Source organism: Arvicanthis niloticus, chromosome 9, assembly GCF_011762505.2.
Source record: "Arvicanthis niloticus isolate mArvNil1 chromosome 9, mArvNil1.pat.X, whole genome shotgun sequence".
Classification (NCBI taxonomy): domain Eukaryota; kingdom Metazoa; phylum Chordata; class Mammalia; order Rodentia; family Muridae; genus Arvicanthis; species Arvicanthis niloticus.
The window spans coordinates 31,176,010-31,200,273 of record NC_047666.1 but is presented as its reverse complement, the minus strand read 5'-3'; the positions used below and the strand labels follow the sequence as shown (position 1 = coordinate 31,200,273).

Here is a 24,264-nt window from a genome sequence, read left to right as displayed (position 1 = left end):
GCTGTGGATAAAGACCAGGTAAGATGTTGTTCCTGCTGCAGGAAAACCCAAACATGTGAAATAAGAAAAGACATCATCTATGATGTGTGCAGTATTTAATGTTGAAGGAGCTCACACACTGACACAGCCACCATAGGACACATGATCTAGCCATGGCTCATCTTAGGACAGATGAGATGGTCTGTGGGGTGTGAGGTGGATCTGAGATCTTCAGTGGACTATGATGAGGGGAGCAGAGTTGCCAAGGAGGGATGAGTGACATTCTGTTCTTTTCTCCTCAGCCACTATTCTCACATATGGTGAATAAGAGCAGCAAACTCCACACAGATTCTAACATAAGAAACACCTTTTTCTCTGAAATTGGCATTGGGATCTCAGCCAACAGCTTCCTTCTTCTCTTCCACATCCTGTAGTTCATTCATGGGCACAGGTCCAGACTCACTGACCTGCCCATTGGTCTCTTGTTCCTAATCCACCTACTGATGCTACTGGTCATGGCATTCATAGCCACAGGCATTTTTATTTCTTGGAGGAGATGGGATGACATCATATGTAAACTCTTTGTCTAACTGTAGAGAATTTTTAGGGGTCTCTCCCTGTGTACCACCCGCCTGCTAGTTGCTCTCCAGGCCATTACTCTCAGCCTCAGAGATCTTATTTAGCAAAGTTCAAACACCACGATCTGTGTTTCTTCCTTTTTTTTTTTTTTTTGAGTGTCTTCTATATATCTTCTAGCAGTCACCTCTTAATAACAATTGTTGCCATTACTAATTTGACCTCAGATAACTTGATGTATGTTACAAATTCTTCCTCTTTTTTACCCATGGACTTGATGCAACACATATTTTCTGTACTGCTGACCTTCAGGGAAGCCATTCTTATTAGTCTCATGGTTCTGTCCAGTGGGTACATGGTGATTCTTTTATATAGACATAAGAAGCAGGCCTGGCACCTTGACAGTACCAGCCTTTCTCCAAAAGCATCCCCAGATCAAAGGGCCAGCAGGACCATCCTGCTGCTCATGAGCTTCTTTGTGGCCATGCCCATCTTGGACAGCATCATTTCCTACTCAAGCACCACAATGAATGATCATCCTATATTTTATTGTATCCGGATTGTTGTGACCCACAGCTATGGGCACTCAGTCCTCTAGTGTTCCTCAGCATTGAAATACGTGCAATTGACTTTTCAGGGTCCATGTGTGGGAGGACAGTAGATACCTAATTAGTGAACATAAGTTTTTAAAAGGTGAATCCATGTACTGATGTCACAACGATTAATAATGGATAATATATATGCTCTGTGGTTTAAGTGAGAATATGAAGCTGTGTGTTTTATGTTAAAGCTATTTAGTTTGATACATGTGCATGACAGATGAAGCCATGTAAGGTCATGCTTATAGCATGGGTTAATCCATGCTACCTTTAGATTTCTTATAGCTTTATACACTTTTTAAATAATATTTTTTATGTTTGAAAGTTTATTAATGTATACATTTATAAAATCTATATTGATCATTTCCCCACCACCACTACCTCCCTTTAGCTTCCTCCAGTGTCCTCCATCTCCCTCTCAAATTCATATCTCCTTTCTTGTTTTTTAAAAATAGTTATTAGTAGTCTTTCTTTTGGTCAGTTTCATTGTCAAGTTGACATAACCTTGAGTCAGCTGGGAAGTGGGGACCTCAGTTTAAGAGTTGTCTTGATCAGACTGGTCAAGTCTGTGAGAGATTCTCTTGACTGATGGTTGATGTGGTCCATCTCAGCTCACCATGGGTGGCATCATCCCTACGCATACATGCCTGGTCTGTATAGCAAAGCAAGGGGAGCATGAGCCTGAGACCAAGCCAGTAGACAGTGTTCCTCTATAGCTTCTGCTTCTGTTCTTGCTGAGTTCACATCCTGACCTACCTCAGTAATGAATTGTGACCTGTAAGATGAATCAATCCTTTCCCTCTCCAAGTTGCTTTTGGTTGTATTGAAAAACACTTTCTTAGAACAGAAAAGCAGACTAGACAAGTCCAGTAAGTGCTACCCATTTGAGCATATGTGTGTCCATGTTGCAGCCCAAGCTGTCCCACGTTTGGGGGTCAAAATGTCTTGGACCGCTCTATCAATGTTTGAACCCGCACTGCCAAAAGCCTTGGGGGCTAAGTTGTTAGAGCCCACACTGCTCCAAGCTGCTTCAATCCGAGGGTCAGGGTTCAGCAAGAGAGAGAGTGAAGATGGACTCGAAGAATAGAGACCAGACAGAGTGTGATTCAATCCCGTTTATTCTTCAGTCTCTCCTCCTAATCCAAGTCCCAAGTCTTGAGTTCCTAGTCCCTAGTTCCTAGACCCTAATGCCTCCAAGTTCCAAGTTCTAGCCTTGAGTCTCATCCAAGTACAAGTGTCTAATTCCTAGTTCCTGTCTCTCATGTCTCAAGTGCCTACTCCAAGTGCCTAATACTTAATAATAATTTCTTCTGTCTGCCTCTCACCTTTTATATGTCTCACTTCTAAGCCACACCTTTAAGTCATGCCCTTAGGTCTTGTCTCTAAATCTGATCTCTAAGTCATGCCCTTAAATCACACACCTTTAAGTCTCACACACCCAAGGGAAAATCCTGGGTATCTAAAACAAGATGTTATTAGAGTGTACTCAGCTGTTTCAGGCTGATGTAATCAAGTCTCTTGTCAGGGTATATGGCTCAAGATGGCTGCAAGGATGATAGCCGCCTTCTGTCGGCTCCCCACATGTCCATGTACTGGGGCATGAACAGCCTACCAGTCAGTGGCCAGGTCCCCAGAATAGAGTGATTCTCCTTCAACAGACATCACTGATAACATCTCCTTTGATAGGGGTGATGCTTTAGGGCTTCCTCTCCAATCCATGCTGGGATTGTGGCAAGCTTGATCTGTTCAGATAAGCATAAATGCTGTGAGTTGATGCATACACCCGCGATGCCATATCCAGAAGTCAGCATTTGTTTCCCAGCTTGTCTTCTCATTTGCCAGTTCTTATACTCTTTCCACTTGCTCTTTCATGATGCTTCCTGTGATCTGAATGTTGGGCATTCAGTGTTACTTATACTTGGCACTTTGACCATCTAAAGCAACACTTTTCACATTTCAATTATCTCCATTTTGCCAAAGTAGACAAGTATACATTTCTTAGCATAAATAATAACATGATGCAGAACACACACACACACACACACACACACACACACACACACACACACACGCACGCACAGAGAGAGAGAGAGAGAGAGAGAGAGAGAGAGAGAGAGAGAGAATCACAGAGTGAGTGGGGAGGCAGAGAGAACTATATGTAGGAAACCACATGGCACAGTCTTTTGTACAGTAGTGCTTATAATATGAAGGCTTAAAATATTCAAACATGAATGCCAGGTGGTGGTTCACGACCATAACCCCAGCACTTTGGAATCAGGAATATCTCTGTGAGTTTGAGGGCACCTGATCCACAGAGTGAGTTCCAGGACAGCCAGATCTATAGAGAGAAACTCTATCTTGAAAAAAAAAAAAAAAAAACAACCAATGAACAAACCAAACAATCAAACAAACAAATAAATTCAAGTGTGGAAACAACCTAATGCCTGGAACTTTCAGAATACATGAACAGAACAGATGGCAGTTCCAGTACATGGTGCAACTGATGCAACTCAGACAAACCTTGAAGCTGCAACTTTGAGTACAATAAGTCAGTGACAGACAGGTATTGCATGAGTCACTTTATAGAAAGCCACACATACTGTAGTTAGAGTCATTGAGACAAAATCTGTCATCTGGAGGCCTGAGAGAGTGGGTAATGGAGATTTTTTTTTGCTCAATGAACAAAGGTTTGGTTCACAAATTAGAGGAAGAGAGATGGTTATTATGGTCACACAAAACAGGCCTGTGTCTTGCTGCCCCACTGCAGTTAGAATGTTCAGAATGGCAATCATGTGTGTTTTGAGAGCTTTGTTATACTAAAAGTATGTTTGACTCAGTTGTCAAAACATTCACCCTAGTACCTTGTGTGACTCTGTGGATAAAGCAGCTGGTGTGCTTACAGGAGGACCTGAGTTCAGATCCCCAAGACACATGCGTGGGCACATGCAAACAGCAGCACACATCCATCACCCTATCAGTCTTACAGCGAGATGGAAGGTGGAGACCCAAGAACTCCCAGGTTTCTGGTCAGCTACCCTGGTACACAAAGTGGAGAGCAACAAGTGATCCTGTCCCAAACAAGGGAAGGCTGACATCTAAAGTTGTCTTCTGCTCTCCCCAGGTACTCCTCAGTATGTATGTACCCCCCCCACACACACTCATGTAGAAACACATATATGCACATGTGCATACACATGAACACACATGTGCATGAATGTACACACGTGAGCACACACACACAAATTTAAAGTATTCCTCCTATAGTGAAATAATGATAAGACTCTGAGAACACCAGAATGTAATTTTTTTTATAATAAAACATTACGACAAATGTGTACCAAACACAGATTTGAAGACCACTGTCTGCTTGTCTGAATTTTGTTCGCAGTCTCTCCTGGGAAAGCGGAGCTCTTACTGGGGTCGGTCCTGCCAGCGCAGTGCTCACTTCTAGCACTTAGCTGCAAAGACAGCTCCAGTGTTGTGTCTCCTGGATGAGTTTCCTGTGAGTGCAAAAGTCCAATGTAAATAGCAGATTAGACATTCGAGTCTTTGGTGTTAGCTAATGACATAAAAGTATGGGCTTTACATATACTTTTACATTAGAAATGAGATATCACAGCTTGTCATGTATGTTTTCACATAGGTGACAATACCCTGTGTCAGTTGATGTTTCGAAAGAACAATTCACAGAAATGTGTCAGTGTTAAGCACACATTCCAGACCTGGCAAATTCACTATTTTTACTTGAATGTCACCAGCTTTTAGGGTTTTTTTTTACAGAAGGAAATAACTCAAACCTTGGGTGATGGGTGATTTACAAGCTGGTAAAAAATTAGGTTACATGTACTGTCTTCATTTTTAATAAGTCACACTGCATGACAAAGGGTCACATGTCAATAAAATGGAATGGAATTTAACCACTACAAGTAATAAAATGTTAAGAGTGATTCTAAGGACAGGAAAATGAAGAGGACTGAAGGCCCAGGGGCTTCATCCTAGTTAGCACTGGCCAGATCACTCATGCCTCCTCTGGCCTGCAAAGGATATTGGGAAATGTAGTTTTTATGCTCAGCAGCTCTTTCATCACTGTAGCTGATATTTTTCACCACAGCTTTGTCTACAGTGACAACAGCCACAGCACTCTCTTAGAGATAATGTTTGCAGTGCCTACCGTGGGCCAGCCACACAGATGGTGTCCTCTGGTGAGGCTGCACAGGGTCAGGACCCCCCCCCCCCAAGGATTACTTAGGAAGCACTCACTGGGCACAAAGCACCTACTATCTACTATTTCCTTAATCCCACAATACTCTGGGAAGTAATCCCACTGCCCTTCCCATCTGACAGATGAGTAATGGGGTCTCTGACAGGCTGCAGATCTGTTCCTGGATCCATCATTATGTAACAGAGGAGATGTCATATCCATGCTGACTGACTCCAGAGCTCAGACTGTTAACAAGTCTAATGGATACATTCTAGGAGCTCACTGAAAGCCTCAGTATATGTGAGCTACTTACTTCCTGCAGCTACTTACAATATATATGGGCTACTTACTTTCTTATTTAGTCTAGTGGTGGTAGGGTCCGGGACCAGTGTACTGTGTCCTCCATTTTGCTTCCTTTCTGTCACTGTTAATGGACATGGAGGGATTTTCATGTATTAACGTTAGGGAGCCAGTAGGGAGATGACTTCCTGGATAAAGTGATTGCTGTCCATGAATAAGCTTCAGATGTCAAATCTGCAACACTCCATCAAAAGTCGTGGATGTATGTACATGGCTGTAATTCAAGTAACGTGAACCTCACTGCCTCACCAGTCTGGATGAAATGGTGCCCTTCAGGTTCAGTGAGAGACTCTGTCTCAACAACTGAGATGGAGAAAAATAGCTGGCTTCTGAATATGGCCTCTTTTTTACATGCACACAAGAAGAAATCCCATGTACATGAGCACACATATGCCTCCTCTCTCTCTCTCTCTACACACACACACACACACACACACACACACACACACACACACACACACAGAGACAGAGAGACAGAGAGACAGAGAGACAGAGAGAGACAGAGAAAGACACACAAACACACACTCACACACAGAGAGAAAGACACACACACACACACACACACACACACACACACACAGAGAGAGAGAGAGAGAGAGAGAGAGAGAGAGAGAGAGAGAGAGAGAGAGAGAAATGAGGACCTGGAAAGGTGGGCTCTCCTGCCTGCAATCACAGCAAGTCACAGTAGAACTGGCATGTACACTCAGACCTCTCCAGCTTCTCCAAAGAACAAGTCTTGGTTCCTCCAAACAGCAGTCTCACCTGCACGCCCCCATCTCCACAGCTTTTCAGAAATTGTGTGTGGGGACAGAGTACCAGATGTGGTCAATGTGACATGCCATGCCAGAGTGTAAGGCAGAGTCTGATCTGTGACAGGCGGAAGAGGGCAAGGTCCAGGATGAGGCTGGACTGTTGAGACCTTCTTTCCCCAATAATAACAGGCTGTGGGCTTCCTCCTCCCTGGATGAGCCCCGCCTGGTTACAAGTGTTCAAAGGCTTAGTCAACCACTTACCCTCATTTCATATTCAAAGCCTTTTACTTCTCCCTTCCTGACCATGGGTACTTGCCACCTTGTTTAAAGTTCTCTGTAGCTCTCTTCCAGGTTCCATCGATCCCAGGCACATCCCTGGACAATTTTAAACTGTAATTGTACAGTCATCGATCTTCATATTTCCCCTTGTTTCATCTAGATTTGAAAGTCTGAAAGTTACTATTTTTCTTTTTTCTTTTGGTTTTTTGAGACAGGGTTTCTCTGTATAGCCCTGGCTGTCCTGGAACTCACTCTGTAGACCAGGCTGGCCTCAAACTCAGAAATCCGCCTGCTTCTGCCTCCCAAGTGCTGGGATTAAAGGCGTGCGCCACCACTGCCCAACCACTATTTTTCATCCATTGTATATTCATTAATTCAATTGTTTTCTAATTCTAATACCTATTTGAGGGTCTCCCTAAAATGACTGCTTTTCTTGATAAGGTCTCTGTGCATCACCCAGGCTGCTCTTGAACAAAATATTCCCTGCCTTTCCCTCCTGAGTCCTGGGTGCAGGTGTGTGCACCATGCCAGGCAGGAGATTGAAGCACAGCACATATAGTTCCACTCAGACAAAGCACAGCCTCTTTCTGACATGATCAGTGAGGATGAGGTGGCCATTTCTGCTCCTCAGAGGCTGGAGTCTAGTCAGACTTGGCCTCAGCTATGTTCCATTTGCCTGTGACCACCTCAGCTCTGAGCTTTGCCTGCCTTTTAGATTCTTTTTTTTTTCCTAAAGAATTTTACTTCTCTTTAGATACATGTTTAAAATGTACTCATGTCTTGAAACAGATTTCCAAAACCAGGGAACACAGAATCAACACTAAATTGAAACCACATGATCCACAGGTGAGGGGGAGGCGGGAAGTATTGCCTATCACACAGTATAAGGAAAAACACCCTCAGAACCATGGGAAGTCATGGGAGGTCCATGAGTCCTCATCCCAGAATAGAAGCATCACAGTGGATAAAATTGATTTGAATTAAGTCTAAGGAGTAAAGCGAGAAAAGTTAGAGTTGTCTATATGACATAAACTTTCTGATCCCTCCCACAGGTGTGGCAAGGGAACTCAAAGTTGTCCTCAGCCCTCCACAGATAGCTGTCATCCAGGACAGAGTGAGTGCAATCAACAGGCTCCCCCAGGTAGGACGCTCCCCTGGGATGCCATGCTTCCATGCTCCCCAGCAGGAACTTGTCATCCTCAATAGACATGAAAGTTGCATGCTGCAGGAATGTGTTAAAGGCCATCTTCACCTAAGCCTGTGCAGGATCTCCTCAGGCGTAGAGTCTCCCTCTGTCCCCACCAAGTCCATCTGGGTAGGTGCCCTGCACCAAGTGCAGAATCAGAAGATGCAGGCTGTGAGAGGAGGAGCTCGGGGCTTCAGGGAGGTTTTCAGCATCTGCAGGGGAGACGCTGAGCTCTGGTGGCATTTCAGCACAGGGGACTGTACTCTGCAGAGCAACAAGGGTATTTTTAGGATATTTCCTGAAACTCCTAAAATTAGTTTCTCTTTAAGTTGGAAAGATCGGTGTTTTATATTTACATTTGTCTGAATTAAATGGCTCACAATGAGGCACTATATCCAATGTTCTTCATATGTAGTGTATTTTAGTGATTTAAACTTACTTATTGATATAGCTGCTATAAAAGTTGGTAAGTTTTCCATTTCATATTTTCATTAAAAATCTTTACCATTACTTCTGTCATATTGTTACAGAAGTGTTTATGATGTGACTCCTGTAATTTGAGTAATTGAAAACAATTCCAGTGTGTTTGGGAGGAAACGTCCTCCATGTATCAGCATCACCTAGTATGGACAACCTCACATTACTTCAAGGTTTTCACCAATATTCTCTCCTGAAGTGATTTTATCCAGATTCAGTTCCAAAAATTACACACCAATGCTCTTGGTTCACTGTCTGTGCACTACACATGTTCTCTGAGGGTACTCCTCACTGAGCTGAAAAGGCAAGCAGAGTCTGCTGCAGGCTGTGGTCTCCCAGGCTGACAGCTGGGTCAGGGCTGAGGCTTCTCTGCAGCCTCCTGAGTCTATATTTCAAAAGAGCACTTAACTCTGCTGCTGCTTCTGGGTACGTGTGTAAATATTGGTCGGCATCCTAGCTGCAAGTATGAACCCCAAGAGGTACCCACAATGGTTTTAGTTTAAAAAAAGATGACAGAGATTAATTGTCAAGATACTTTTCAGAAGTAGCCGTCATTTCTTAGCCCAGATGTTCTCCGGGCATCTGCCACAGCGTTCCTGCAGTTTCTGTTCTTCATGGCTTCTCTAGACACAGCACTGACACCTGCTTGCTGGTGGCTTTCTTCCTTGATGCATCAGCATCTCCCTGAGTCTTCTTAGTTTTCCAGACAGAATTGTGCAACAAGAGAGCACACTGTTCAGTTCCACCCCATCCCAGTCCCATGAGCAGATGGAAGAGTCTGTTCTGAGTCCAAACCCCTGTGTCCATCTCACGTTAGCTCACAGAGGGGATGAGGGGATGAGGGGATGAGGGGATGAGGGGATGAGGGGATGAGGGGATGAGGGGATGAGGGGATGAGGGGATGAGGGGATGAGGGGATGAGGGGATGAGGGGATGAGGGGATGAGGGGATGAGGGGATGAGGGGATGAGGGGATGAGGGGATGAGGGGATGAGGGGATGAGGGGATGAGAACGTGGTAAACATGAGCTGTGTGATGGTGAGAACACAATTCACTGATTCATGAATGTGAGAGTGGACAGGTGCCGATCGCCCTGACAGAAACCGTGCGCTTCTCACACCCCCTCCACACCAGGACATGGGCAGGCTGACTTCATGTTGAGGAGGAGGAAACAGATGTGTCTGTCCTTCCTACTTCTCCCTGGATCAGTGCACACACAGGGTCATAAGCACCATCCTGCAGGGCATCTGCAGAGGGGTTTCCCCCTCCCATTTCACTCTCTATCTTCCTCCAGATCATAAGTTCAGGTCTCTGTCCTGAGCACTTGTCATCTGTGTGAGGCTTATTTGGTTATGCCAGGCACTACAGGGTTCTCCCTGATTGAGGTAACTGCAGGATGGCACTGAGTCTGCAGTCCTGGCTTCCTTGAACACTGCAGTGTAGGGCAAGCTAACTCTGTCATCCTGCAGGGACAAAGAAAGCCTCAGTTTTTTTCCAGGTCGTTTCTCCCATCATGAGTATTCTGTTTTCCTGGTGTGTTCATTAAAACTTTTTATTTCTACTCTCTTCTTGTGGGACAAATTTCCCAAACTCATGTCACTTTCCCTGTGACTTATTTCTTTATATATAGAATGCCAAGAGTTTCTGACTCAATCTGTGTTTTTGACTGTGCAAAAGGTAATTTGGGTTCATGATACAACAGGTTGCCACAGTGGCAACCTAAGGGCATTAACTCCTACCTTTGTAAGACATTCGTTGACTGTTGAAAATCCATGTCGATATGGAGACTCACAGCTTATATTAAGTATAAATTTATAATTTTCAGGAAAATGTAATATCAAAGTTCTTATACCCGTTTTCTAAATTGAAGATTAAAATCTCAAGAATCACCCTTTGTCATATAAAATTATATGTGTTTTAAAAAACATATACTCATGTTCCTGTATCCCTATCAAATATAGAATAGGCCATCACCTTGAGATTTCCCAACTGTACCTCCTTTGATCAACCCACCCATTCCTACCTGATCTTCTTGTCATTCATCATCTATTCTACAATGTTCCTCATAAAGAATGTTCTGTGACAGAAACAATTAACCCACAGCCTGTGCAGTTCGTCTCCTCTCACTGAGTGCGTGGAGATGCACATTGTTTTATAGGTAGTCAATGACAACTCCCTCTGCCTGTGCATTCCTGTTCTGAAGTGCCATTATTCCTCACACTTGACAGTGGCTGTGAAGAAAGCTGCTGACAACTCGTGCATGCAGGTGTCACGCATGCATGCGTGTAGGCAAGTGTCTTCAGAGACTGCAGGTGCAACCTAGACCATCTGTGCATTTATTGGTTAGCCAGAGAAGCCATTAGATTATTGATTCTAATAATAATTAATTTGCTGCCCAGGTACACTGGCCCAAGCCTGTAATCTTAGCACTCAGAGGCAGAGACAGGAAGATCCAGAGTTCAAGGCCATCCTTGACTACACAGGAAGTCTGTGCCAGCTGAGCTACTTGAAACACTGTCTAAAAACAAGGTAAGCAAGCCAACAGCCAAGATCTTGCTGCTGAGAGTGCAGTTTATATGCAACTTCACACTGTCCTTCGCCTTTGGCCTTATTGTTTTCACAAAAAGAAACCTCTTGCTAAAGATTCTTTATTTTTTAAGAGTTTATAAATGCTGAAGTTAACCCTTTGTGATATGAAATTCTATGGATTTAGACAAATATAAAGTTATGGACCCATCTCCCTGTCAAATACAGAACAGTCCTTCACCTTGAAAGCCCCCAGATGCACAGCCTTACTTCCATCCACACGCCACCCTTGCAGCAGCCATCGATACCCACTTGTCTGCTGCCTGCCTGCCAACATTGCTTTTAAGTACTGTTTTAGGAAGTGAACCAGTAAACACTGCCTTTGCGGTCTCCTTCCACTTAACACGATGCATTTAAGGTGTGTGTGTGTTGATTTATCACTAGCCCACTCTTCCCTCTTGCTGCACAGGAATTCATTGTATGGAAGTCCATCTGTCCATCCATGTCTTTGTTGGGACATTGTCACTCTTCATGCTTTATGGCAACCATGAAGAACGGTGCTGGAGACACTGGCCTGAAGGACTGTGTGGATGCATGTTTTCACGAGATTTACGTGGAACCAGGAGTGTGGTTGCGGGTCATATGGTGAGTGTGCGATGAAGCAGGATCTACCACAGTTTTCTCAAAAGCATTTGGATTTGTCCTTCCCTCTGAGGGTCAGTGACTTATGGCAGACAAGTATCCCTTTGTGGCTCTAACATTATGCACCTCATTCAGTGAACTCTTATTTGCAGCTTGGATATCTTATTTTTGAAGGGCCTGTCCATGTCTTCTCTTTTTGAGACATTGTAGTCAATGCTGGAATAGATTGTATTATGTAGCCAAGGCTGGCCTTGAATTTGTGACCCTTGGACTTCAGCCTGCTGAATGCTAGGACAATAGACATGCACACAGAGATCTTACTCTCTTCTTGAATTTTCTACATGTATCAGCTGTATCACTTCCTTTGTTTCCTCTTGTTTTCCTGACCTCTTAAGAGTTGCAAATATCTTTGTGTGTCAACTGAGTATTTAAAAAGTCATTTTGTTAACATTTGACTCAAAATGTAGAAAGTTTACATAGCTTAATATTTTTCCAAATTATCTACTTCCATCACCCAGTTTTAATTTTATTTTTGTTTGTTTGTTTGTTTCAATACAAGGTTTCACTAGTTCTGGCTGTCCTGGATCTCACTATATAGAACTAGGTTGGCCTTGAACTCAAAGAGATCCACCTGCCTCTGCCTCTCTCAAGTGCTGGGATTAAAGGCATATATCACTATACACACCTCATCACCCAGTTTGAAAGCTGTTTCTTTTAAAATATCCTAAAATCAAAATTATGAAAGTGAAGAGCGTGGCTGTCACTAGGTTACTAGGTCACTAGGTCAGGAAAATTATTAAATGACTTTCTTGAGTTGCTCTTCTGAAATATTGAGTGACACATAATTCTATCACATACATAAGATACACCTGTGGCAGAACTTGATCTTTTATTGGGTTTTGTAATCAAACAAACATGACAAGCATATTGTTTCCATGGCATTGACTGCTGTCACTGGCAGGTGACTTTCATGTCTGATTTATACTGAATTTCAGAGTTTAACTTTCTAAGAAATGCTTGATCCAGAAAGTCAGAGCCCTGGAGCTAAGAGGAGGCTGAGAGCTTTTGAAAATTAAGTTTTGTTGCTTTTGAGACTGGTTATCATATAGCCTAGGCTGGCCTAACTTCCCTGTAGCCCAGGCTGACAGGCCTGAAGATCTCTTAAAGGCTGAGCACAGGCAATGGTGTCCCCTGGGTCTTAGGGAGACCTTCTCTGCTTGCTCTGAGAAACCAAGACTCAGACCGTTAGAAAAAGACTAAGGCTAGCACTATTGGAAAACGCTCATTGTTCGAGAAAAACCTGTTACGTTTTAAAACTTGAGAAAATATGTTTTGACACTTTGAGTCTTTTCCACATTAAAAAAAATAATTTTAATATTTTTATTTTGTATGTATGAATGCACACCTGGTGCCTACAGAGACCAGAAACTGTCAGGTCCCCTTGAATTGGAGTTACAGAGAGCTGTGAACCTTCATGTGGGTGCTGGGGATTGAACATGGGTCCTCTGCAAGGGCAGTCAGTGCTCTTAACCCCCGAGCCATCTCTCCAGTCACCTTTCTACTTTCTTATTTCAGGGAGAATATTCTGCACGGCTGGGCTGCGGTAACTGAACACATTTTTACTATGACGAAGCACACATACAAAAGCATTCTCCATCGTAAGCATGCTGCTTGGGGTCATTTACAGTTTTGCCACCGTCTGCACCACCCCCTCCTCCTGCACAGCATCTGGCCTGCCCCCCCCCCCCCCCCCCCCAGCACGCTGCCATGGACTTCCAGCCTGAGCTGAGCACTGCAGTCTGCTTTTGTGTCTTCCCATGCGAGTCTCTATGCTCTTCATCCTCCAAGACGTCCATACAGACCCCATTCTGCATGACTCTCACATCAGTCAGCACGGCAGCTTCATGCTCATCCATGTGGTACCATGTGCAGAATCCTTTTCTCTTTTAAAGCTGAATAACAGTCTAGTGTATTCAATTTAGAAAACGGGTATAAAAACTTTGATATTACATTTTCATGAAAATTATAAATTTATACTTAATATAAGCTGTGAGTCTCCATGGATTTTCAACAGTCAACGAGTGTCTTACAAAGGTAGGAGTTAATGCCCTTAGGTTGCCACTGTGGTTGAATAATAGGTTGTGCGTGGCAGGAACGTGAGAACCCGTTGGAGAGTGGAAGCAAAGAGAAAAGTTTAAAATCCCATTGTCCTGCACTATAATCGGAGGTATAAATATGAAATCAGCTTGACTTAATAAAGATATACATGGATAAGTAGGGAAATCATTTAGATATGTATGCATTAGTGTTGTTTAACAAAATATCAATTGTTCCATTTTACCAGTGAAGACTTGGGAGCCAGATGCTGGGGTGAAAGCCTCCTAGCTCAGAGAAGCAGAGAAAACACCTAGCTGATCGTCCTCCTCAGTTGACATCCCAGAATGAATCCCTCTCTCTCCTCCAAAAGACCCTCCTTCAAACTGAATATCCCTTGCTTCTACTTCCTGTTCCTCTCTATCCATCCTCCTGACTCTCCCTCTTAGTCTCTATGGTTTTTTCTTAATGATCCTATGTTCATTTCCTGTCAGCTGGTTGCTTGCTTCGCCTCTTGACTTATGGTTGGCTTTATCCAATCCTGTTTACAATATTCAAGCAGAAAAATCTTGGATTAAAGGTGTGTGGTAGGGCTGAGTCACACCACAACTACAAACAAGCTTTTTTCAGTAAATAATACAATCCCAGGGTTCACAGTGTGATCAAACATCCTGCAACACATCAGAACTGGGTGTGGGCAATATGAATATAAACATGATTCTGCTCTATTTGTTGAGATACGCTAGAGAAACAATAGCTAGTAATATCCAGATTTGAAAAATAGATTTTTCAGGACTTTTATCATGAAGGGATGTTGGATTTTGTCAAAGGCCTTTTGCATTTGATGAGATGAGTTTGTGGTTTCTCTCCTTGAATCAAATTATGTGGTGGATTATGTTTACTGACTTACATATGTTGAGGCACTACTGTACCTCTGGGATGATGATGACTTGGTCATGGTAGATAGTCTTTTTTATGTGTTCTTGAATTCAGTTTGCAAGTATTTTATCAAGAACTTTTGGGTTCATGTTCATGATAGATATTGGCCTATAATTTTTTTGGTTGGGCTGTTATCTGGTTTTACTCTCAGGGTTCTATTGCTGGCTTTGTAAAAGTGTTTTGGAAATGTGCTTTTGTTTTCTATTTATGGAACAACTTGAGGTGTATTTCTCTTTGAAGATCTAATAGAATTCTACACTGAATCCCCTTGGCCCTAAGCTTTGTTTAACCAAGAGACTTTTAGTCACTGCTTCTGTTTCATTGGATGTTGTGAGTCTATTTAAATTATATATTTCCTCTTAGTTTATCTTCAGTAGGCCATATAGATCTAGGAATTCATCTGTTTCTCTTAGATTTTCCAGTTTGGTGAAATACAGTTTTAAAAATTTCATTTTAAATAAAATGTTGTTTAATGTGTATAGCTGTTTTGCCTGCATGGATATCTGTGTAGTGTGTGCATGCCTGATACCTGCCAAGGCCAGAAGAGGGTGTCTTGTCCCTTCGAACTGGAGTTATAGACAGTTGTGAGCCACCATGTATGTGCTAGAAAGCGAACCCATGTCCTCTGGAAGAGCAGCCTCTTCTCTTAACCGTGGAGCCATCTCTCTAGCTCTATCTTTTTGTTGTTGTTGTTGTTAATTTGGCTAAAAGCTCATCTAAAGTCTTTCCAAAGAACCAACTCTTTGTTTCATTGACTGTTTGAACTGTTTTTTTGTTGTTGTTTCTATTTTATTAATCTCAGCCTTGATTTTTGTTGACTTTTCCTGTCTCCTTTGGGGGGGGGGCAGTTTGCTTGTTTTGTTTTTCCAAGTTCTTCAGGTACATCAGATGGCTCAGAGGTTAAGAGCACTGTGTGTTCTTTCAGAGGTCCATGAGTTCAATTCCCAGCAACCACATGGTGGCTCACAACAAGATATAATTAAATCTGGTGACCTCTTCTGGCCTACAGACTACATGTAGACAGAAAACTGTGTATATAATAAATAAATCTTTTTAAAATGTTATTAAGCTGAGATCTCTCAATTGTTTTTTTTAATGTAGGTACTTAATAGGCATGTTCTTCTTCTCATTGCCTTCATTTTGTCCCATAGATTTTGATATGCTGTGCTTTCATTTGCATCCAGTTCTAGGAATTTTAAATTTTCCTTCTTGATTTCTCCCATGACCCAATTATCATTCAGTAGTGTGTTGTTTAGCTTCTATGTATTTGTGTACATTCTGTAGCTTTTACTGTTGTCAATTTCCAGCTTTATTTCATTGTGCTAAGATAGAATACAGACTGTGATTTCCGTGTGTGTGTGTGTGTGTGTGTGTGTGTGTGTGTGTGTGTGTGTGCGCGCACAGTGTTCTATGTGGTCAGTTTTGAAGAAAAGTTCTATAAGCTGCCGGGAAGAATGTGTATTCTTTAGTGTTTGGCTGGAATATCTGTTAGGTCCTTTGGTTCATGATGTCATTTAACTCCAGAGTTTGTGAGTTATTTCTGGACGGCCTGTCTATGGGTGAGAGTCTGGTGCTGACATCACCACTATCACTGTGTTGAGATCAATCTGTGGTTGTAAATCTACTACTGCTTCTTTTATGTATTTGGTTACCCTTGTATTTGGCACATGTATAATGTTTAGGGTAGCGTTAGATATAGTGAAAATTAAGGCTGAAATTAATAAAATAGAAGCAACACAGAGGAGCTGTGGATGCGGGTCGAGGGAAACACTTATCCACTGCTGGTGCAAACTGGCCCAACCACTATGACAATTATTGTCGAGGCTTCTAGAAAATCTAGAAATGGCTGGGCAATGGTGCCATACATGTTTAATTGTAGCATTCTGGACTCAGAGACAAGTGAATCTCTATGAGTTTGTGGCTAGTCTGATTTACACAGTAAGTTTCCACCCATCTAGAAACTTTGTCTCTAAGAAAGCTAGAAATAGATCTATTACCTGGTACAGTTGTACATCTATTAGCATATACACAAAGGTCCTATGTCATACTGTAAAGGTACGAGCCCATCCACATTCATTCACTGCCTCCACTCACGCTAGCCAGGAACTGGAAACAGCTTTGATGTCCATTAACTGATGGATGAATAATAACAACATGGCACATTTACAGAGTGGAGTATTATTCATCTGTTAAGGAAAACAAAATTGTGAAACTTTCGGGCAATGGATGGAGCTGGAAATAACCATTTTAAATCAGTCTCAGAAAGACAAACGTCATGTGTTATCTTTCCTATGTGGATCTTAGCTTTGAATTTTCAGATATGTGTGTTCTTTTTGTAATACTGTCTTAGGGTTTTACTGCTGCAAACAGACACCATGACCAAGGCAACTCTTATAAGAGACAACATTTAATTGGGGCTGGTTTACAGTTCAGAGGTTTAGTCCACTATCATCAAGGTGGGAGCATGGCAGCATCCAGGCAGATGTGGGGCTAGAGGAGCTGAGAGTTCTGCATCTTCAACTAAAGGCAGACAGGAGAAGACTGTTTTCAGGCAGCTAGGAGCCCACACCCACACACTTCCTCCAGCCAGGCCACACCTACTCCAACAAGGCCACACCTCCTAGTAGTGCCATTCCCTGGGCCAAGCATATACAAACCACTACAAATAACCATAGAGATTGGACAATTAATAAGGAGAAATAGATGTATTTCAAGAAAATGTAGAAAGAACTCAGTAGTTTAAAAAGGTTAAAGGGGAAATAATGGAACAGGGAGGGTTAAGTGGTCTGGAGGATGGGAAGAGAGGGGAGACAAGGGAAGATGGAGAAGGATAACTAACATCAAAGACGTTTTGAAAAAGACATGGAAACTTATTACTCTAGAAGCGCACACACACACACACACACACACACACGCACACACACACACGCACACACAATTTAAATGGAGTCTTACTCTAACAGGGCAACAGTGTCCGTGTGTGTGTGTGTGTGTGTTCCTATATACATACCACAGTGTAACAAATAAAATATCCCTGTTCCAGGAATGGATGATCTCTTTTGGAGCTGTTGGCCAGTGGTGTCTTATAGACTCTCAGACATTACAGGATGTCACCAATGCTCTTGGTCACCCTCACTAAACTTGGTGGTAAGACCCCCATTGCTGAGGACACCACATAGCTAAGTCAGAGAATGTGAAGAAATCAATCTAGTACTCACCTGGAAGCGTCATTACTACTGGCTAGCCTTGTATAGTGCCGCAAAGGACCACGCACATTATTGGAGGAGAAAAGTGATCACTAATCTCACCCAGCTGTGAACCTTGTTAACACAGCAGTGGCAGACCCGGTAAGACATGCCTACCGGTGCAGTGGTGCAGTGACCAACTATTATCTGATTGAATTTAAGACACACTCTACTAGTTAAAAACTATATCTGCCACCATCAGGAACAAGAACCTGTGGCCAGATTAAGTCATAGGCTTTAGAGGAGAACCTACCATTACTTCTCTAAAGGGGCAAAGGACTAGACACTCTTAAAGACGTCTCACTCTGCTCATAGGTCGGGGCATCTCTCAACCCGAATCATTCTTTTTTTGCACGAGACAGAGATTCACAGAGAGACACACAGCTGGTAAAGGTGCAGAGAACAAGGGAGTACTGAACACTCACTCCTAAGTGGGACATCTATCTCACACCCCTTCCTGCTAGAGTTTAGGGATCATTACAGAAGCAGGTGCAGAAAGATTGTAAGAGCCAGAGGCAGCAGATGAGTACAAGCTTTCTGGGCATAGCTGGGCAGTTGTGTATATGAACCCACAGAAGTTGTAAAACTATGCACAAGGCCTGTGTGAGCTCAGGTCACACAAATTCCCAGCATGTCCAGGGAAGCTGATGTGAAGTCCCATCTCTAGTTAAGGAGTCATTGGCTAATGGTAGCTGCTGGGAGAGGGAGAGTCGGTTTTAAGGGTGTGGCTCCTGGTAGGCTGACCATGTTCTAGTGAAAGGCCATCCATCCAATCCATCCATCCATTTTGATATGGACATCAAAATAAGAAAGGGGGTATATTCCCATATATCACAAATTTATTTAAATTGTGTTCTTTTTATTTAAAATTAAAAAAAAATTCGGATGCCAAGGAACTTTCTGCTGAATGTCTATGGCACCTTACAACTAGACATACTTATGCCTAGGTGGAAGGGAAGGATCCACTTACTGACACATGGCATGATCCCAATAAGGTATTTAATATGGGGAAGAGGGCATGTTTGTGTTTTTTTTTTCTGCAGGATGCTGAAGGAGCATAGTGGCTGCCAGAGTGATGGCTGAGACATGCTGATGCTGGGACAAAGAATTATGCTGACCTGAGAGCTTGCTCAGTGCCCTGACAGTGGTGACTGGGAAGTTGTATTGGACATATGTTCCTGACCCACCTTTGCTTGCCTATATCCCAGATGGGACAAGCTGCCTTGCCTCAAGTTTTTAGACCTTGTGGAACAGAGAATCAAAAAGAGAAGTTATAATGATTCTTGTATTTTTCTTAAATGTTACCAGTTATTCAGACTCAATCATGGACTGGTCTAGAAATAAATTCAATATTGGAAATGACAGTCTTCACTTGGAAGGCTGGTTCTGGACATTTTCAGAGACATATTTGGCAGTTAGCTGCAGTTCTCTATGATGTTATGTTAACAAGAGATAAAGTTGGGACAGGATCTGGATTTCAAACAAGTGTTAGTATATGTGTTAAGGATCTTTTGTCAAATTAAAATTACTTTTGTTTCTTATACAGTACTTAATGTAAGTTACATTGATTGTACACTTTCTAATTGTGTTAGTGTGTTAAAACCTGGCAGGTCTGTAACGGAGGTCTATTAACCAGCTTTTGTTTTATTGCCCTGAGTATTACAGAACCTCTGTCTTCTGAAAAAAGCTTGCAAGTACTGGAAGAAGTGAGTCAGGCTTTAAGCAGAAGCAAGAGGTAGTGGGCTTGATTATTGCTGGTATAACAGCTTTAATTACATTAATTTCTAGCACCACTGCTTCTGCAATTGCTTTGACACAAGAAGTTAAGACAGATACTTTTGTTAATCATTTAGCAAAATATATTACTAATGTGTTGTGTATATAGGAGGCTTTATATAGGCACTTGGAACATCAGATTGATGCTCTTTATCCTATTCAAATTATTGGAAGGAGGTTCAGAGTTTAAGAGTAAGGAGCTACTCCAAGTGTCATGCCAAATACCATTAGAATTGTGTTACTTCTAAAATTTACAATGATAATCATCATAATTAGGAAAAAGTTTAAGACACCTGTAGGGTATTTGGCATAATTCTAACACCTCTCTGGATGTTTTAACTTTACCTAGTGAGCTTATGAATTTAAAAAATGCTGCTCTGCTGAGTGTTGATGCTGCTGAAAAAATTACCCATGGCCTGAGGTCAGTATTTCCATTTTGGTCAAGTGTCAAGAATGGCATATATAGCTTGATCATGCTGGCCCTTTATGTCCTGGGGATACAAGGACAAAAATTATTCCTGCCCATTGTGTTAAAGCTTGTCTTTAATAACATCAACATGTTGGCAGCCAAAGTACATGGCTTGAACCTGAAAATGGACCCCCAGACAGAGTTATTAATTTAACAGGTTGGTAAGCCAAGGACAGGTAAGATTATACACAGAGCCTTACCAACCTCAGACAGAAGTGCATTACTTTGGATAATGCATATTCCATGATGGTTAAGGAAGGTATTCTTGGCAGAACAACCTGAGACAGGATCGGTCTTGTTTATGAAATTAAAAAGGAGGGAAAGCAGAGAGCTTTTGGGGCTGCTTGGCAAGAATCTGACATTGGCCAAGGACAAGGAATTGAGCTTCAGGCAGGAATCTGACACTGGCCAAGGACAAGGAAGTAGGCTTCAGGCAGGAATCTGACATTGGCCAAGGACAAGGAAGTAGGCTTCAGGCAGGAATCTGACATTAAGCTAGAACAAAGAAGTGATTTCAGGCAGGAATCTAAATCTTAGGCTAGAACAAAGAAGTAGGCTTCAGGCATAAAAGTGACTTTGCACTAGGACAGGGAAGTAGGCTCAGATATTTTGGTCTTCTTCACAAGCCCTTAGAAACAGTGATCATGGGAGTGACTACAGAACTTTGTTTATGGCTTTGCTTTTTCTTTGACTATTTGTGTTTATTGTCCTGCTTTTATCTTGACTATTTGCACCTAGTGTATTGCTAGTTCCTCAACCTAGAACTGACCTTAATTCTTGCATGTAATTAAAACGGTATAAAAGCAAAACGGAGGAGGGGGAGGGAGTAGGGAAAGGGGATGACATCTGAAATGTAAATAAATACAATATCTAATTAAAAAAAGAAAACAGCACAAAGTTGGATGTGGAGTTGATGGGGGACAGATCTAAGAGGAGTAAGAGAAGTAGATCAAATGAGAGAATACGATCAAAACAAGTTCTTAAAGAGACAATAAAATATGAGAAAACTAGTAAAATGAAAAAGTAAAACAATAGACTAGGAAAAATACTCAAGATTACCGCAAAATTGAGGAGGGAAGAGAAACAGTTACAAAACCTAGTGCCTCAAGTCACAAATAGGTATCGGACAACATTATCCTAGATAGGTTTACAGATATAAATATGGAAGGAAGAAAGGAAAGAAGGGTAAGAAGAAATGGAGAAGGGCGAGGGTAAGAGGAAGACAGAAAGGCAGGTGGGAGACAGGAAGAAAAAGAAAAAGCATCCAAAGGTCACAGTGAGTGTGCTGGTTTTAAATTAAATGTGTGGAACTTCTTCTCACTCAAACCTAATACAAGATAAACAACCGTGAGTGGACTCAACGGTTACTAACTTGACACAGGGTTTGTTACCCAGCCGCACGCCTGTCACAGATCTCAAGATGATGGGCACTAAGAGCTGATCCTCTTTGTTCTTGAGTCCCATGTTCTAGTGGATCTTAGCACTTTCTCTCTGTGCAGGAGAATTTGGAGATCCAGCCCCTCTTGCCTCTTCCATGCCCCACCATACTACTGCTGGCCTGTGGCCATGCCCAGCTCTGCCATGCTTCCCATGCACCCCATGGATGAGCATCTTGGTCCTAGTTTATTTGATGGCACCGTCACCAGCCTGACCTCGACCTTTCCCTGTCTGAGCTCTTTGCTTGAATCTCTTTCTGTTGCACAACTCTGACTCATAGACGGGAAGCAGAAAGCCTGCTCCATGTCCTGCTGCCCCCGGCGAATCAGAGCAGCGTGGAGATGCTGAGCAGCATTTGATGGATCTAGAGACAGTGCTCAGGAGAGCCCCAGAAGCCCGGGGTCCTGGGCTTGGGCATTGGTACCTAGAGGAGAGGTTCTGCATGTGAGCCTTCTGAAGAGGCCAGAGCAGCCTGGACAGGGCTCAGGAGAGGGCAGGACAGGTGTAGTGCCTATATCCTAGCCGCAGAAGGGAATTAGTGAGACAGGCTGTTGGTCCTCTGGGCTTAGATTTTTTTTTCCATAGTCCAGGGACTAGGAAATATATACCAGTGCTCAGTGTCTTTTCACTAAGAAACAAACAGATACAACCAAACTGAACAATTTTCCTTTCCCCTGGAAAACCAAGCCCCAACGTGAGCAGTGTGGACTGCAATGGTTCTCACTAGGCCATCATGGACCAGAGTCTTCCTGTTTCCTTTTCACAATTTCACTCAGAAAGCTCACAAGAGCAGGGGAAGAAGGCTAACCCCAAAGTTGTCCTTTATATGATCTGCCACCAGAATAATCTGAAGAAGAAAAATCCCTCACAGGAATGCCCAGTGCTTGCATTTTCATTAATTCCAGATGCAGTCACATTGACAACTAAAATTAGCCATTATGGCATCTTGTGCTACTCTCGAATCGGCAGAAGAAAGTACGATCAATGCACAAAGACAGACTCATCCACGGAAGTGCTTGGAAGGGGTGCTGGGTTTGTGTCCATCTGAAAGCAAGAGTGCTTTAAAGTCTGATTTCTGGGGACTTGAGCATTTATTTTCCAAAACACAGCACTTCGGGGAGAGCCAAACTCAGCACCAACATGCCAAGCTCCATTCTGAGTTAGAGAGATGAGGACTAGCAAGGGACTGAGGGCCTGCTCTCCTTCATCTTCTGATGTCACCTGTAAGAGGACAAACTGTTCCCAAGCCACTTGTGTCCCCTGTGCAAGAAGGTGACCATGGACTGCAGCAGGCTGCTCTCCCCAACGACAGCAGTGAGTGGAAGTGGGAGCCCTTCCCTCACTTATCCAAGTGGAGGATCCTAGTTTGGATTGTAGCTGTCCCCAAAGGCTTGGTCCCCAGCTTGAGGCAATACTGGGAGGTAACTGGACCTTCTAGAAGTAAGGCCCAGTGGAATGATGTTAAGTCATTGGGGGCAAAGCCTTGAAGAAGAGAAGAGAACCTCAGTTTCTTCATGTTTCTCTCTTGCTTCCTGGATGTCATGAGGGGAGTGTTTTTCTCCAACAGCCTTTTGCTGTGATGAGCTGCCTAGCAACAGGGCTAAACAACCATGGACCTAAACCTCTGATACCAAACAAAGCCTTCTTCCTTTAAGCTAAAGGCTGGGGAGGGTAATTTGTCACGTGACTGGCAGCTGACTGTCATGGGACTCTGGGTTCCTGCTGTCCCCCAGTTATGGGAATGGGGTCTTCAGGCCTCATCATCCCTTCCCACCTGCTCTCACCCTGGGAGACAGGACCTGTAGGCAAGAGCTCCAGGACAGGGGGCCCAATGCTTTCATAAGAGAGACCGGCAGCCCTCCCAGCAGATATGCAGTGGGGCTGTCCACATGGAGGTGGTCACAATGAGGTGGGATGCAGAGACTCACTTCACCTATACAGTCCCTTATAGGACATTGCCACAGTCCTGCTCAGAACCCTTGGGTGTCACTTGCAGGAGGAAGCCCTCAGCCCCTCACAGTAGAGCGCAGGGCAACTCCTGTCACTTCTGACTGCTTCTTTCCAATCGTCATTCTCCATGGGCTGGGTGCTTCGAGCTCTTGAGAGTATTACCTGGGTGTCACATCCATCTCTTTGGTGGATGCTTGTGACTCAGGCCAAGCTAGTGCAGCATAACAGCCACTGTGACGGGAAGAAGTGTCCTGGTTGGAGGTCTTCAGGGTGGGCCATGGGTGCTTCTCATTACCCTGTACCAGCACAGATCTCCCTGTGAGAGGCCTTCTTTGCAGCTAGTGGAGGTTCTCCACAAGCCACTCAGTCACATCAGCCATGCTTTCCCTCTGAGTACCAGTGTACTTTTCATTTACTCTTTGTCAGTAGTCTGCCTAGCACAGGACCCCAGCAGCTCGCCACTTCATTAATAAAAGGGTTTCTGCAGCCTACGATAGTTTGCTTTATGCCTCTTCTTTTCTCTGTGTGTGTGTGTGTGTGTGTGTGTGTGTGTGTGTGTGTGTGTGTTATGGGGGGTAGTGTGTGCATGAGAGTTTATTGGTGTGTTCACCTGTGTGTGGGCTACAGAGGTTAAAGGAGGATGTTGAGTATCTTACTCTGTTTTGCTCTGCCTTATTCTCTTGAGACCAGGCACCTCTTAGTAGCAATTGTTACTGTGGTTCTGGGACTGGGCTGGTTATTTCTTCTGCATCCAACAGGTGGCGACAAAGCACAGAGT

General features: G+C 43.2%; 1 pseudogene; it reads left to right on the top strand.

Moving 5' to 3' along the window:
- The first annotated feature begins 296 nt into the window (after positions 1-296).
- LOC117715707 (vomeronasal type-1 receptor 94-like) lies at positions 297-1,153 on the top strand (annotated as a pseudogene).
- The last annotated feature ends 23,111 nt before the right edge of the window (positions 1,154-24,264 follow it).